The sequence below is a fragment of the Hyposmocoma kahamanoa genome, unplaced genomic scaffold (assembly GCF_003589595.1).
Source record: "Hyposmocoma kahamanoa isolate Upper Pololo Valley unplaced genomic scaffold, ASM358959v1 92, whole genome shotgun sequence".
In the NCBI taxonomy this organism is placed as follows: domain Eukaryota; kingdom Metazoa; phylum Arthropoda; class Insecta; order Lepidoptera; family Cosmopterigidae; genus Hyposmocoma; species Hyposmocoma kahamanoa.
In genome coordinates, this window is record NW_020654748.1 from 7,221,406 (window position 1) to 7,229,794 (window position 8,389).

The 8,389-nt window shown below is 37.1% G+C and overlaps 1 protein-coding gene across 1 annotated transcript in view; it reads right to left on the reverse strand.

The window, feature by feature from the left end:
- Positions 1 to 4,002, reverse strand: part of LOC113236573 (cAMP-specific 3',5'-cyclic phosphodiesterase) — a 572,464-nt gene extending 568,462 nt beyond the window's left edge. Inside the window, exon 1 of the mRNA XM_026472710.1 lies at positions 3,986 to 4,002. The gene's annotated coding sequence lies outside the window, so the exon portion shown is untranslated. The remainder of the gene's footprint in view (positions 1 to 3,985) is intronic.
- Positions 4,003 to 8,389: the final 4,387 nt, after the last annotated feature.

An 8,389-nucleotide genomic window follows, 5' to 3' on the forward strand; every position in this document is an offset into this window, starting at 1 on the left:
GGCGAAGTGGTGACCGCCAACACCTTTTCACCTGCGCCATGGTAAACGTCCTAGTACTTATAATAAAAACCTTAAGATATACCTTGACAAGACCCATATGCCTGTAATTTCACCAGCATCCTTGCCCTTCAGTACAGAAAGACGCAATAATACTCACATTACTGAATTGGTAAGGTACTAAGATACGGGTCGTACAAGTCGCGCGCCTGATGGTAAGTGACACTCCTGTCCAAAGCAGTTGAAGTATGTCACTCAGTGCTTTAAATCGCAAAGATCTGAAGGGCACTGCCACCACGCCCGTCACCATGAGGCGCGAGTTGACAATACCCGTGTACATATAATTTCACCAGCACTCTTACCCTTCAAAACCGAAACGGATTACTGAGTACTTCCCTGGACGAACACTTTCATAAGGAGCTCTACTGCCATTAACAACTTACAATAAACAAACTTATGTGAGAGCGTAAATGTGCCAACACATATATTTTGAGATTTAAAACTGGTCACGACCACACACAGTTTCAATAACAACACTGCTACAGTACGCGGCCCCTACACATTCCATCCTTTTGTTAACGGCTTATGAATGGTCATTTATAATCCGGAAGCGTAGAGATATCTGAAATTAACGTCATCTCTTGAAAAGCTAGCAAACAATGACCACCGTGATAAAGCTATATCATATAACGTGACGTGTCGCAGGCTATGTTTATGACCTGGAATGCCATACCCGATGTTGGACAGCCAATAACTCGTTGAGTTATTTTAGTTATTCATTTAGTATTTTAAAAAGATTACTATACAAAGATACGTATCTTTGTAGCTACGAATTCAGGGGTAAATAGCAACAGAACATTTTCATTTGAATAAGTGTAAAGGACACGTGCAGATTTACAGAAAACTCGATACGTTAGGTTGCTACTTGTAATGAGCAACAACTGCTTTATCGTATTCAGGGGGTCTATTCTCTTTCTCCGTCCGACATCCGAAACAATTATACTGTCAAACACGTAATACTCGACCAAATAAAAAAGACTGAGAAAGAGAAGAATGAAGAGAGAAAAGAAGAGATTTGCATTATTCGTCTTTAAATTTGTTCGAGTTTTACTTATTTGTCAGTAATTGTTTCGGATAGTAAGACGGAAAACAAAAGAGTCTGAGCCGGGCTAGTTACAGCAAAAATACTTTGGTTCGTACGAATTGAGACAAACTACAATAATAATAAGTTGATTAGCAGAGGAATAGTATAATAAGACAAGTACGGTAAGTCCATTCACACGCAGCAGCGCAGCTTATATGTGTGCACGCCCACCGCGAGCGATGTAGGGACGCACACACTCGCATAACAATGAAAGGAGCTTAGGACGACCAACACTATACATAGGGCTATAGGTTTCCGGAACTGGCCACCTACATAAACAACATTTAAAATGTAATTACAACATTTGAAAATGGAACTCTTTGGCTGTAGAATACAGTTTGCTTCATCTGACTGTCACTTGTTTTAACATTGTGGCGTCATTTTAGAAATTGGTTGTCTACATCAACTCGTAAAAATTTTCGTAAAATGATTTTCTATGACCTTAGGTGTAATTGAACAGCTCAGCGGAGCTTTGCTCGGCTTCAAACTGCTTTTGGCAATGAAGCACCATTCAAGACGACTATTTATAGCTAGTTTGCAGAATTCAAACGCGGTCGTGTGAATCTCAGTGACGAATTTTGTGATGGTCGCCCGTCCACTGCTGTGAACAACAAAAACATCGATGCTGTGCGCCGTATGATCAAAACTGACAGGCATGTGACATACCATGAGATTCTGGCATCTTTAGGCATAGGCATGAGTCAAATACAATCAATACTACACAAACATTAGGGTGTGAAAAAACTGTCCTCTCGGTGGATCCCACACAATTTGACTGAGGCTCAAAAAACGGATCGCGTCACTTGGTGCAATGCCATGCTTACCAGATTCAACGAAGGGGCGTCAAATTTGGTGTGGGACATAGTAACAGGTGACGACACATGGATTTATAGTTACGATCCCAAAACAAAGCAGCAATCGAGCGTGTGGGTCTTTCGAGATGAGCCGAAACGAACCAAAGTGACGCGCGTGCAATGTGCTTCTAAGCGGATGATTGCTTCTTTTTTTAATAAATCTGGACACGTGGCTACTTTGCTTTGGAGAATCGTTGTACCATGGATAGTGATTGGTACACGATTATTTATTTGCCGGAAGTTATTGACAAACTCCGTAAAAATAACCGTAAATGCCGTATCATCTTGCACCACGATAATGCCAGTTCTCACACGGTCCAGACACAAATTAATTTTTGAAGGTGAACAACGTTGACCATATGAGCCATCCCGCGTACAGTCCCGACCTGGCACCTTGTAACTTTTATTTATTTCCAAAAATTAACAACCAGTTATGTGGCCAACGATTTTCATCACCTGAAGAGGCTGTCGAAAAGTATGAAAAATATGTTTCAGAGATTGTCACGGAGGAGTGGCATAAATGTTTACAAAATTGGTTCAATAGTATGGAAAAGTGCATTAACGCTAACGGAGAATATTTTAAGAAACAATGAATTCATTTCTTACCATTTACAGTATTTTTTTCCTATTCATTCTGGAAACTTATAGTGCGCTCCATGTACAACGCCAGTGCATCGCGAAATTATGCGAAAATGTGCGTCTGTACACGGCACGCAGTGCGACCGCGCACATGTACAAACAAACCAAGTTACTGCGTTTGTATGGAGTTACCTCACAAGTCTTCTTATACTATGGTACAGGGTTATTGATTACATTAAGGATAAAGATGCATGGAATTCATCTCCAGCTGATACTTGATGTATTATAATACTTACCTATAAGCAATGATCTCATAATAAATTTGACTTTTAACAATTTTGTGAAATAAAGATATTTTGAGTTTGAATTTGTAAAAGCTGTACTACAATGTTTGGAATATTTCATATGACCATTTTACCACACATGATTAAGGAAACCTAAAATAGGAATGTATACATAACAAAATGAATAGGATCTATCTTAAGACATCACCGATTTCGGTTTTTAAAATTGTGAGCTCTAATTCGCCACGGTCGTTGGAAGTAACTACCTCATATGTTAGAATCAGCATCTTTACAGAAAGCCCACATTAAATGAGCCGTCATTACTTTGTCACTCACAGTGGAATGTTATTATGTAATACCCGTAATATATTAAGTTCTTGTTTGAGCAAATTAAATACTGAAATTAACAAACAAGTACAATTTGTCAATCATTATTGTTAACTTATCTGAAAATAAATTTTATAATTCTGCAAGGTAATTAATTTCATAAGGTTTCTTGCTAACGCAAAAGTTCACTCCTTTCGTAATAAATTGCGATAGAACACTTCTCTGCTTAACAGTATACGTAGTATGCTAGTAAATATATACAGTATGCCGCACATGAAACCAAATATTGTCGTAACTCCAAAGTGAAGGTATAGAAAAAACGCAATTTGAAAATTAAAAAAAATACTGAATGAATATTTTTATTCATACGTAATAATTACTTATCCACTTATAGACGAGAATATAAATTTAATGGATCCGTTCAGTAATTTCTGTAACTTTCATATCATGTTTTCTCAATTCCATAATTGTTGAGGTACGACAGTATCTGGTTTCATGTGCGATTGTGTGTAAAACCACCATTTCACATTATACTGTTTTCGTATCTCTTTGAAAATATGAACACGATCTCTATGAATAGAGTGGTTCGCCGGTTGTATTATTGTAATATGGTAAATTAAGTACACCAGATCAAGTACCTAAGAACCTAGTGAATGAGAACACAGCCGCTATAATCACGAGAACTGCGAATCATTGTGTACTGAAAGCTAAACAATGAAGAATGCTGCATACAATGTACGTCATTAACAAAAAGTGTAATAAAACACGCGATTCTGAAGCGTTATTACTCTTACACATACCGTTATAATTGCTGCCATGTTTTCTTTCTTCCGTCGATATTGTTTATAACGATATTATTACCTGTAACAACGAAATAATAATTATTATATTATAAGAATTAACAAAAGTAAATTAGTCCACGATGACACGACGGTAGCATTTTAATAGCCGCAGAGGTCCTTGTGAAACAGTTCGTCCAGGGAAGTACCAGTAATGTGAGCATTACTGCGTTCCGATTCTGAAGGGTAAGTGTAAAATTACAGGCACTTGGGACTTGTGAACTTATTTCAGGGCGACGTTCGCAGTAGCAGTGCCCCTCAGATCATTACGGTTTAAAGCTCTGAATGGCACTGCAACAACTATAAACAAGTGTGTCGCTTACCTCCAGATAATCGACTTGTTCGTACCATCATTTCGTATCATCATAATCTCAGTACCGTGTACTAAAAAAACCGACCTCAAAAGTACGTGGAATTACGTCTATTTGCTAAGTTTTATTGAAATATCCCCTAGTTCGCCACTATACAGGACTTGACACAGGAGATAATAAAAATCGGTTCTCACTACTCAAAGTATATCGAGAGAAAAATGCCTTGAATTGGAGAAATAGCAAAATCAACCATTAAAGTAATTGCTCCTAAATTAAAGCTAGGCGCTGTTTATAAAAATGAATCTTCATGCGTGAACAGCCACCCTTCGAGGTGGATGATTTTCTTTAAAATGAAATGGGACCACTACGGAAGTACCCCCTTTCCAACAAAAAAGGAATCATGAAAATCGGTTCACAAATAGCGGAGTTATCGCGTAACATACATACAAAAAAAGAACATATAGTCGAATTGAGAACCTCCTCCTTTTTTGAAGTCGGTTAAAAAAAGATGGGTTTTTATTTTCATATTTCAACTCAAAATGTCACGTGTATGTTGTGACATGATTTTCGAAAAAACGTAGCTTAGTTTGTACGCTACACAATTGACATAAAGTTCGTAATGCTATATACAATTTCGTTACAAATATTCACTGCCATTCCATTCCGCGACGATGTAAATTGAGAAAGAAGACAAAGTGTGTTAAATTTGAATTCCCTTATGTAGAATTGACTAATTCAATCATAGAAATAAATGGAAAAAATCTAAGGGCACTTTTTGGAAGTGCCCTGAAATAGTAAGCTTAAATGGTTTTCACATATATCTTCCTTGGCTAGTTTTATTATTTATATATTAAGCTCCGTTGCATACGCAGTACGCAGAATACGTGAGCTTACCGATGTTGTTACTGCTAGACTAGTTTACTTCAGTTACTTCCACAGTATAATGTCCTACGGATTCTCATGTGGGGTACCTACAGCGACAGATATACAAGCCATATTTGTGTTTGCAAAAACGAGCGATTCGTTATGTATACCGTTTAGGTTCTCGGGTTTCTCTCATAGAAAAGTTTATGGAATATGAGACTGGTATCACGACTGTAACATCACAGTATATTTACTCAAATATTTTGTATGCCAGTAAAATATATATAATTTCATTAAGAAAGAAGATAAACATAATAGTAATCTTGAATCCAAACTCGTGGTAACACGATTTCGTATAACTAAGAACTGTATAAGTTTTTATATATTAAGATTATCATTTCCTAAGTTTAAAACTTACATCAGAAATTGAAAAGCCATATTACAAAATTGAAGACTACGTGCTAGATGAGATGTATGGAAAGACGACACGAGTCCTAGATTCCACAGAAATATGACATAAATGTATTAAATTTATTTGAAAAGGTCAAACCCCAGAATTTCGTGTTCGTTCTTCTCTAGGAAGTCAGCACAATGAACGAGCAATAGCTTAAAAATGACGTTTCCAAGCGTAAAAATGTTACGTATCTAATAAATGGTTATTTGACATTGACTTTGTTATATATGCGGACGGAGAGAAGGTAAGCGCGGAAGAGCGACAATCAGACACCGTAGCTGGATGTACACTGGTTTATTCTATAAATGGTCACGTGAGACGCAGCCCTCACTTAAGCGCCTACCCACACATATATCAACCCCTTCCCCTTGTAGCTAAAAATTAATAACTAGAAAAACAGAACTAGAAAAAGTTCTTAAAGTTAAAAATGCCTGTTCACCCCGTGCAGAATCAGCACTTGGGTCAATATTACTTTACGTATCGTTATATTTGGTGGAATAATTATAACTCCTTTCATCTGGAGATGATGAATACTCAGGTGTCAACTCGCGTCGTCGCGACACGTCGCTGTAGGAGTAGTTGGTATATGATCAGATCCTGTGTATTCCGCTATTCCATCCCATCCTCGTCGCCACTGTTATAAATATGCGGATGGAGAGAAGGTAAGAGCGGAAAAGAGACAATCAAACACAGTTGCTGGATGCACACTGGTTTATTCTAGAAATGGTCACGTGAGACGCAGCTTTCACCTAAGCGCATACTCACATCAGACTTTGAGCCTTCGTGCTTGTTATAGACGAATTGTTCAACAGGAAATATTCATATACATATACACAACACTGCCGCCATTTTCATTTTTCCATCTCTCGGTAAATTAATGTACTAAATATTACTCCCAAACCTCCAGACTTAGATGTCTACTTGAGAAATTTAAAGCGCCAAACGATAAATTAAATTTACCGAGGCGCTGTAAGAAGTAACCGTAATTCCAATTAAGAAAACCGCAACCAAAGCTTATAAAGTTTCCGCAATTAGAGGACAACATAAAAATTCAACTAAATTGCTTTTGTAGCTGTTTATGATTTACACTTATTTAGACTACCGCGGTTTATTAGGTCGTTGTCACGAAACGTACAATGGTGTAGTCATTTGTATGACATAGATATTCTCGCGTTTATAGCTTTATAAGACCTCCTCAGACATACCTTTGTAACAAATTTACTTGAAAATGCGAAGACATAATGTTCTAATCTCTACGTTATTGTGGAAACAATGAAGCAAGTTTCTCCTTTGTTAAGTCAAAGTCAGGTTGGAGTCCCGTAGACTTAACTCAAGCAATAAACAGATGCTTTCCTTCACTACTAACTCCGTGCAACTACTTGAGTCATGACATCCACGCAAAACTTTCCTCGTTGATTTAACTTTGAAGATAAATCAAAACATAATTGTCGTTTTTCTCCGCAACGAAAAAACTTTGTTCTGGTTATATCTATAAAGTGCGCAAATATTCCTATAAGATTTTACAAACTTCGATGTGTAACAAACACTGTTCCGTATCGTTTTGTTTGACAAGTCTCTCGAAAATGTTTGTAACTTACAATTTCGTTATTATAATGGAACTACCCATGTATTATATTTTTATATTATATACTTTTATTTCTTCTCATATCGATTAGATAGTGACGCTTTTCTCGAAAGAGACATCTCACCTGTGATTGTAATTAGCAAACTTCAATTAATGACCGATTTCGGTATTCATTCAATAAACCCTCGTGGCTAATAGTTTGTCCTACCGCCTCTCAAAAAGAGGATTCGAAACCGGGCCTGGACCTCAGGGTTTTTCGGAATTTATTACTAATTTAATAAAAAATACACACCTGTTTAATGATATATACGAACACAATTCGCATCTCGTGACATCTACAACCCAAGCGCTGTCATTGTGGGATGAGGTCTGCGCCTAGCAGTGGGACTACAGACACAAGATAACTATATTACTTTCAGTATTAAGTCAGTAAATAAACACTGACAAACCTAAAAGTGCGATGTCGCTGCGTAGTGGTTTATCCGCCATAAAATTAATACATTAGCACAGGCATTCCGCGAAGGCCATAAAAATACAATCTAAGAAAATAAACGCATTTTCTCTCAACCCACAGGAAACCTCGAGTAACGTCTAATGGAACTTGATGGTTCCCTGCTAGGGTAAGGTAATTTGTATTAGTTCGATTGTGGACCCTGAAAGCTTTATCGTTTATTTTATCGGAATTTGAGAAATATTTTTTTCCAAATTAAATAAAAAAAGTAACAAAGTGTAAATATTCAAATTTTAATGCAAATCAAGTTCGTTGGTTTGCACAATTGTTACGCATAGGAAACGAAACTATTTTTTCTGGTTTAATCGCGTATATCGTCGCAATCGGGTCAGATCGTCAGGTCTCATGGTCATGGTCACCATGGAATCTGTAAAACTCGAAAACTGCAGATGCTCTGTCAATTCGTGTGCCTGTAATTTCACCAAAAGGAACACAGCAATGCTTACATTATTGCTTAGCGGCAAAAAATAGGTAAGGTGCCAGTAATTCCCAGGACTAACTCTTTCACAAGCAGCTTAACTACTAGTAAAGCGCCTTGTGAAAGAGAGGAACCAAATATTAAGTATAACAATATTTATCCAAATTATAAATTCATAGCAAATTTAAAAATAGAATTATAATAAAAACCAGCTTCAGCGTC